Source organism: Rissa tridactyla, chromosome 4, assembly GCF_028500815.1.
Source record: "Rissa tridactyla isolate bRisTri1 chromosome 4, bRisTri1.patW.cur.20221130, whole genome shotgun sequence".
Taxonomy (NCBI): Eukaryota; Metazoa; Chordata; class Aves; order Charadriiformes; family Laridae; genus Rissa; species Rissa tridactyla.
In genome coordinates, this window is record NC_071469.1 from 20767014 (window position 1) to 20775562 (window position 8549).

Consider the following 8549-nt stretch of genomic DNA (forward strand, 5'->3'; position numbering starts at 1 on the left):
TTCCTGAAAACACGGAGCGGAGCCAAACCCGCGCCGGGCTCACCGCTGCCCGCCCGCCCGGGGCGTCGGGAGAGGGGCGGGGGTGAAACCCCTGGTGGAGCCGCAGCCGGTCACCGCAGAGCACCTCGCGTGTGGGAAGGCCAGATCTGCGCTCTTCAGGGGCAACTTTTTAATTGCGCGTTAATTTATAACGGCGGTGGGCCCCCTGTTGCCTTCTTCCCCGCGCCGGCGGGCACCGGCGCTGCGCCGAGGCGGGCAGGGAGGGATGGCGGGCAGCCCGCGGTGCTCCCGCCATCGGCAGACGCGGTTCCCCGTCCCCACACACGTGGTGGCTCTGGCAGCGCCACACCGGCTGGGAACAAAGGGAAGAGCTGCAGGGCTGGGACAAGCGGGGGCTCTCGGCGGGGCAGCACCGGCCGTGTCAGCAGGAAATTTCATCCCGGAGATTAAGGGCTGAGCCGCCAGCTCACTGGGAGCTGGAGCGAGAGCCGGGGCTGAGGGCAAACGGCACCCACCAGCATTGCAGCAAAGTCCCCAGGCCCGGGGCCTGGCCAGGGCAATGGCAGACCATCCTCTGAGCCGAGGGGTCCGGCCCTTCGTTTAAAGACAGAGAAGATGGCACTTCCAGAGCCAGTGCCCAATGCGTCCTTCATCCCCACTGGCGGCCCTCCAGCCCCTTGCTGGACACTTTAATGCAGCGCCCAGCGAGGTCCAAGCAACGTGCAGGGCTTGACTGGGCAGGCACCGCTCCGAAACACACTCCTCCCCTGTGCGCGTACAGTCAGGGGAAGACGGGTTTTATTTATTTATTTTTAAATAAAACTTGAAATGTAATGCACTGCCTGGAAGACGAGAAGAGGGATTCGGTGGAACGCAGCAGCCGACAGCTTGCGTGCCCCACAGAGCAGCGCGGCAGAAGCAGCAGTGCTGGCCAGGGAGGTGTCGGGGTAGTACCCAGCCACGTTACTCTGCACAAAACCCACGTTACTCTGCACAAAACACCTACTTTTAAACAAAGCAAGTATTTTCCACAGCCGTGCCTCACTTTTTGTGTTGTCTTACCCCCGACCCCGGAGGGCACAGCGACCAGTGAGCTCCGTGGCCAATTTCGCTCCAGTCTGGGCGCGACCCTGATGCTGGGGACAACGTAAAATACGTGACTTTTTCCCTACAGCTGCTGGGTGAAAACAAAAAAACCCACATAGCACGCACACAGAATGACAACAGTGGCTGTCATTGTGCGGGCTGTCACACAGAAGAGGGGCTGTCCCCCCGTCTTCCCTCCCCACTGGCAACAGGAGAGCAGAGCCACGGATGACTGGTAAGCGCTCCAGCAAAACACATAGGGAAATCCTTTCGGCAGGGAATCACCACCAGCCATCAGGGAGCCCGTGTTGGGTTTTGCTTCCAAATCTTGCACCACACCTTGCAGGAAGAGCACCAGATTGCAAAACACCCATCAGAGATGTGACAGCGGATGCCAAGGAAGTTTTCATGAGGGATGCAGAGCTTGTGCTTGTTGCTAGACAGCGTCCAGTATCAGTTCAGCAGGGATGTGGTGTCTGGACGCTGCTCGGTCAGCGGCCACATTCGCACCTGAAGTGTTTTTTCCTGAACATCAGCAGTATGGATGAAGCGGGGGTCCCATCAAACATGCCCACTCCTCCACGTAGCTTCAGGCAGGTGGGAGCCAGCCTTCCTGACTCTCTGTCACCAAACAAGGCTCTTCACCTCTGCAGGACAGTGCTACGCCCATCCATAAAGCATTACCTTTAGTGCGTAGCAAATCGTTGTTGAGACACCCTAAAATTTTCAGCATTTCAACCGTTTGCTTGGCTGCTGGCTTGCGGGTTGATGGGTGAGAGCGAGCTCTCCCAATATGAAGGCGTGCGGTTAGAATGTCCATAAGGCCTTCAACTGCCCTTCCTTTTTTGGGAGGGAAAGAAGTTACTGGAAGAAGACTCCCCCGGGGGTCTGGGCGCTTACCCCTCGAGGCTGCCGTCTCGGGTCCCTCCATGCTGAGGGACTCCCTGCAGCACCCTTAGGTGTGAAGAACGGTCTCCACTGCTGGGCACTGCCAGGGCACACGGGTTTTCCACACGCCCGACACGGCGGGGAACAACGGGGGAAAAATATATATAGTAAAAAAAATAACAGAACAAGGTAAAACTGACCACAACAAGGTGAAAGGCGGCGGCTGAGGGGGAGCGCCGCTGGCGGCACCCCGCCGTTCCCGCCCGCGGCGCGCGCGGTGGCGGTTGGGCGGTGCGCGGGCGGCCAACGGCCCCCCCCCCCCCGCGCGCGCCGCCTACGTGCGCCCCGACACTGCCCTGATGGCACGGCCCCGGCGGACCGTACCATGGGCCGGGCTGCGGCGGGGGCGGGAAGGGGACGGAGGGGAAGGGGGACAGGAGGGGGGCGGGGGGCAACGGGGCCCCGCGGGGGAATGGGCTCCCCGCGGGCGGCGGCGGGGTGGGGGGGTGCCGCTAGCGGCCGCCGGCGTGAGGCGAAGCGGCGAGGGCGGGGAAGGGAGGGGGTCGGCGGGGCGGGGTGAGCGGGAGGCGGGCGGCGGTTCAACAGGTACAAATGGTTCCTCCCCGCAGCAGCGACGTGCAGAACCGAACGCGCCGCGCCCGCCGCTGTCACGGGCGGGGGGGGGGACACGCGCCGCCCGCCCGGCCCCGCCCCGCCGCCGCTGCCGGCGGGCGGTGACGGAGCCGCCATTGGGCGCCGCAGCGCGGGGGCGGGGTTGGCGGGCGGGCGGGCGGCGTCGCTATTGGCTGGCGCGGCGCGGTGGGCGGGGCGGGGGGCCGCGGCGCGCGGCGTGGGCCGGGCCGGGGCAGAGCGAGAAGTTGGCGGCGGCGGCGGGGGGAGCGCGGAGCGGCGGGAGCGCAGGTGAGCGGCGGCCGTGACGGGAGGAGACCCCCCACCACCACCATCACCCCGGGAACGGTGCGGCGCCGCGGTCCCGGGGCGGCAGTAGGGAGCCTGTCCCGAGGGTGGGTGCACGGAGCTACAGCCCTCCGTGCCGGGGCGCGGCGCCGAGCCCGGGTGCGGCGCGACCCCCCCCTCGCCCCATCCTTCACGCTGGCCGGTGTCTCCTGTGCTGCAGGTGGGCCCCGCCGCCCCCCGTCACCCTCCAGGAGCAGGTGAGCCACTGACTAACGCACATTGTGCTCTCGGCGACTCCACTGTGCGTGTGACAGCGGCTAACCTGCTCCTCGGACATCGCTGTGCGGCCGCCTCGCCTTGCTTCGCCTCCACGGACCCGCGCCTCGATGCCATGACGCCTGCGACCACTCCCCGACACCCAGGTGAGGGGCTCCGGCGTGCACAGGAGTCACCCCCCCTGCCCCACCATCCAGCGCCACTGTCCTGCCTCCAGTGGCTTCCCATCCTCGGCCCCAGCGGCCCCATGACCCGCAGTCGGTAGCACCCTGCAATTAGCCGCGCTCGTTGTGTCCGGCGCGAGTGGAGTTGAGGGGAGTGGGTGCGAAGAGTCGGTAGTAAAGTCGCAGAGGAGGGATGGAGTGCCCCCCACTCTCCCCTCCCCTGCTCTTCTCCAAAGGAAGTGCATGCTAGCGGACTCTGTACCGAGTTAGAGAGACGCTTCATCCCAGCCGGTGACGTCTTGATACCCAGTCAGTGACTAACTGAACTGCTATTGCCAAGGGTGTGTTAATAGAAGAAACCATGCCTGGTATTGCCCCGGATGAGTCACCTTTAAAGAGAGACTCTCTAGTCTGTTAAAGAAAAAGCAGAAACATGCCTTGATTTCCCTTTTTGTTGCCGTTTTGTTCCCCATCCCACCCCTCACCTTTGCTTGCCGCTTTCCCCTTCTTGTGCCAGGGCTCTATCGGCCCCCCAGCCCTGTCTGGGCGCTGGCAGAGCTGCTTTGCACGGTCGTGCTGTGATGTCACGCTGGGGACTCTGACTTCATGGCCCCAAGGAGCAGGAAGGCGAGCCGGGCAGGGACTCCTCCAGCCACCCAGGGTGGCTGTCACTAGAAACAGAGGAAGTGACGAAGCAGATTGCTTCTCCTACAATGTCCTCTCTTGCAATTTTTGGGCCGGTGAAGAAGCTGGGTAGTTGAAAAGTGTCTTTTTTTGAAGCGCAGTGCAGCTTTATCAGCAGCTTAAGCTCATAATAACCAGCTAGGGTTCACCACAGCCTGCTGAGATTCCCTGAGAGGGCTCAGGTATGCTCCCTCTTGCTTGCGTTGCTCATGTGTAGCCTTGGACCGTTGTAAAAGCTTGATCTGAAGGAATTGGCAGTTCTCTGGTCAGTAAGTAGTTAATTGCATGGAAGGCACAGCAACGTTCTCTGCACAGATGAAGTTTCTCACGGAGAAATTTTGCCTGTCCCCATCTCTCCTGCCTGCACTTATTTGCTGTTTGTCCCTGTGGATCCCGGAGGAGCATCTGCTCTTCCGCAAGAAAAATCAGCTGCCTCTGTGCCCCGTGCAGACTGGGTGAGTCCAGGGTGCTCAAACACGCTGGAAAGAGAGGAAAACCGCCTGAATTTACCAAAGTTGCTTTCACGCTTTTTCAGAAACCAAATGGGCAGTTTTTTGATGGGGTGGTGGGAGAACAAGTTCACAGCTTTCTCAGACCCAGAAAGCTTTCCTCCTCCCCAGCTGCACCTACAGCATCTTCCCACTGCTGGTCCCGAGTGGGCAAGAGCTACTCGGAGAGCAGGGAGAGGGGGGAACCTGGTGCAAAATATGCTTGTGTGTGAGTGTGTCTGCAAGCTGAAACTGAAGCCCCGCAGTCGCCTACCACCCCATTTCATAGGTGACCATGCATGTAACAAACCTGTATCTGAAAATGAAGGCACTCTGTTTCTCTTTGAAGAAATAGCCCTGCGTTTGGGACTGTGCTGCCTGATGACTAACCCCTGGAGATGCCACTGGCAGAAGCAGCTCCGCAGGTCGCCTGGCAAGACTTGTCCCAGTTACCATGAGCAGCACTGCGGTGTGAACGCTTCCGACTTCCTGCTACCTACGGAACCATCCTGTTCAGCTCCAGTAAGCAAAGGCAAGGGGTTGAAGTGAAGTTTGTTTGTTTTTGCTTTTTTTGTGTCTTTCTCCAGTAAGTGTGTGTGTGGGGAGCATACAGCTCAATTTATGTTTTTAACATTCTTGTGGCATGACTCAAAACTAACCTCCTGTACCGTCACCTGAAATCTTCAATAAATAGTGCAAAACCAGTGTTTGGGTGCTTATTACTGCAATCCAGAGCGTTAGACCAGCTGAAGAGGAAGGCTGTGCCTGCATGCCCCATGCCTCCCATCTCTTATTTTGCCTCTGTAGCCAGTGAAAGTGGCCTGAAAAGGAAAGTGGAAGGGTGCGACCTGGTTGTCCCTCAAGCAGAAACCCCAGCATCGCTGCCTTCACCCCTGTCCTAGCCCAAGAGCCCCAGACCACTCCTGAGCAATGAGAAAATACACCAGGGCTAAGATGCCCCTTAATTTCATGTTTTTCAGTAGCTAAATACTGATGCTTAGCTTGGTAACAAGAGCAGTTGGGTGCTGAAAGCTCTTGCTCAGAACTGATGCTCTAAGACTTTTGGGGTGAGGCAGGGGTGTGCCTTACAGGAGGGGAAGATGCTGAATGTCGGGCCTGTTAAGCTGAAGGGACTCTTTGTGTTCCTCAAAGATTTGTTCTCTTGTTTCAGCGCTTCGCAGAGGGAAGCCAGCAGGCCCAGTGCTTCAAGCACAGCGCTAGGAAGTGCCTGTCGTGTTCTGTCTATAACACGTGCCAGTGGCAGGTCCTACGTGGTGAGCCTTGCTGAAGGAGCAAGCTGGCCTGTGAGGAATAGGAGGAGTACATAAATTGTTTAAGAGGAAGTCAGTTAGCTAAATGCAAGCAGGGACTTATATAATACATCCTAAAAAAAAAAAAAAAGATTTCTGCTGGCAAGAGGTTCCGTTGGGAGAGAAACTTGCTCATCCATAAACGAGAAAATTTCCCAGCCTCCTCTAGTGCTTTATGATTTATTTTTTTTTTCCAGGGCAAGGTAGAATGCACTCGGTCCTTACCCTGAGACAGAGAAAGGAAAATCATCATAGGGAGAGCAGACAACGCTCCCTGCATGGACATGCATGCCAGGTCAAATAGTTCCTCTTCTCCATCTGCAGTGAACTACCCTTGCAGGAGCTGTGTGCCCAGGAGCAAGCGGCGGAGCATCTGTACACCACTCGGGGAGCAAAACCAACAGGCATTTTCTCCTCCAGTCATTCACACCTTTTCTTATGTAACTGGTGGTGAAGCGTGTGCTTTAAAAGCTGCTTGCCAAAATTCAGGGGCTGGGAGGCAGCAGAAATGCTTCTAGCACTCTAGATAAAATTTAGGGGGGGGGGGGGAAACAAATCCCAAACACTGAGGAACTCGTACAAATCCACGACTGCGAATTGGGGATGTTTCAAGTGTCTGCAGCTGTGCTGCCCTTGAGAAACTGTACTGGCCTGGGGCAGTGCTGGCACCCTGACCACGATCTGCAGAGGATGCCTGGCCTAACGAGCCGACACAGTCCAGGGTAGATGGATGAGGACCTGGGAGCCATTTTTCTTATGCAATATTAAAGCGAAAAATTTAAAAAAATCAGGCAGTGCAGAGAGAAGAGCCCCAGGGAGGCTGGAGGTAGCTGAATTACTGTCCTGAATGGTGCCTTGTGCTGCAAGAGCCTGGAGTTAGGCTCCAGATTTATTTTACTAAAAAAAAAAAAAAAAAAAAGGATGCTGCTGGGACTGTTTGCCAGTGAAAAACAGGTATATCCTCTGCTTCATGATTTTTTGGGTGGTGCTGCAGCTGGCAGTGAGAAGCATCCAAGGAGGGAGAAGCCCTGAAGCCTGTTCCCGCCCACCACAGTGCCCGAGGGATAGGGGGACACGACTCCCCCCCCGACACCAGGCACAGCATCCTTGAGCCACCCGGTATGCTTGGATGCCTGCCTTGCCTGTGAGCCAGTTGTTCCCTTTCCAGTACGCGCCGTACGCTGGGCTTTTGGTTTGTTTTTTAAGAGAAAAAACCCAATAATTTATTTGCTTTGTTTTAATCTCGTAACAATGAGTAATTCCTTCCTACTGCTCTGTAGTGGCCTAGAAAAGGCCAGCATCATCTCCACTGTAGCAAGAAGGCTTCTCCCAGGGCATAAAATTTTAATTAGGAACAATCACGCAGCCTTGAAATGGGAATTGTGAGCAGAAAAAAAGTCAAACCATCAATAAAATATTCAATGGCAGAAATGTATTATTGACACAGCCTTTAGAGCAGATAAAAGCGGAAAGGCGGGGGATCCAGAGCGGGTATCGAGCCTTGCTCAGTTAAATAACGCGTGGGGACCGGCGTGCTCGCCCTGCCATCGCACGCTCCCCGTGCCAGGAGGAATATAGGTCACCCACGGGTGGGGAATTTCCTAAGGTAATAAATGAGTTTGATTAACGCTGTTCCCCCTGCCGCGGTGTGCGCCACGGCATATAGGATGTAAAATGAAAAAAAAAAAAAAAATAATGCAAAATGCCACAGCCATGAGCTGAAAAAGCAGAGTTAGGCCCCGGCCACAGTGCTCTCCTTAACCCCTGAGTCTCAGACCTCAGTAGAGGACACGGCCAAGTCATACTGTCCCCCATCCCACGCAGCAGTTCCAAATCCTACATCCCAGCCAAGGGGAAGCAATTGAAGAGCCAAAATCTGCCACGATCAAGGTTTTTTAAACCCTTATTTCTTTCCCCCCTCAAGAAAGACTGGTGCTGGTTTGGCGTGTCAGATCATGGCTGAGCAAGAGATAACTCACAAAAATAATAATCAAATAACAGATAAGCAGAAGCGCAGGGCAAAAATCCCATGCAAAAATCAGAGATTCAAATTAATTTTCTGCCCTGTTTTTCCCAGTGGAAGGTGCTGTAAGCAATGACTTTCTTCTCTTTATTCCCATTTATTTTGTAGAAGGCAATGCTACAAATGTAGCCCCAAAACCAAAACATCCAGTTTTTAAGCCGCAGAGGTCAATTTTTCAAGGCACGCAAAGGACTTCATGTAACATCCCAAAATCTGGCCATGTCCAAGGCAAGCGGGTTTTCTCAACCTGCTTTTTGGGTGTTTTCCCCTCCAGCAGCACTGAAATGCTCTTCACAACATCCATCACCCTCCACTTTTTTCTTAGTGAGGTGGAGTCTCATTTTAAAGGCAAAAGAGTCCAAAAAACGAGTGCGAGAAGCCCAAAAAGCAAGCAGAGGAGAAACTCCTTGATGCGGCTGCGTGGAGCGAATGTATTTTTAACTCATTTTCCCTGAGATCTGTCATTTAAGGAGGGGACCACTCCTGCGCCCCCGCAAAAAAAAAAAAAACAAACCAAAAGAAGAAAACCCCGATTTAAAAAAAGACAGCTCTCCAGCTGTGGCTTTGTAGCCAGCGATGCAGCTGCAACGAAGCAAACTTGAATCCTTCAGTACCACTTGACCAACCTGCTGAGCTGCGGTGGCACCTCGAAAATCAGCTTTGAGAGGGGCACGTCCCCGGGGAGCAGAGCCCAGCAGGGCCTCGGGGAAGA

General features: G+C 55.9%; 1 long non-coding RNA gene across 1 annotated transcript; it reads left to right on the plus strand.

Moving 5' to 3' along the window:
• The first annotated feature begins 2841 nt into the window (after positions 1 to 2841).
• LOC128909402 (uncharacterized) lies at positions 2842 to 8497 on the plus strand. The gene is made up of 4 exons (XR_008466368.1): positions 2842 to 2895; positions 3113 to 3314; positions 4854 to 5026; positions 6012 to 8497. It is a non-coding gene; the product is annotated as an uncharacterized LOC128909402 (long non-coding RNA).
• Positions 8498 to 8549: the final 52 nt, after the last annotated feature.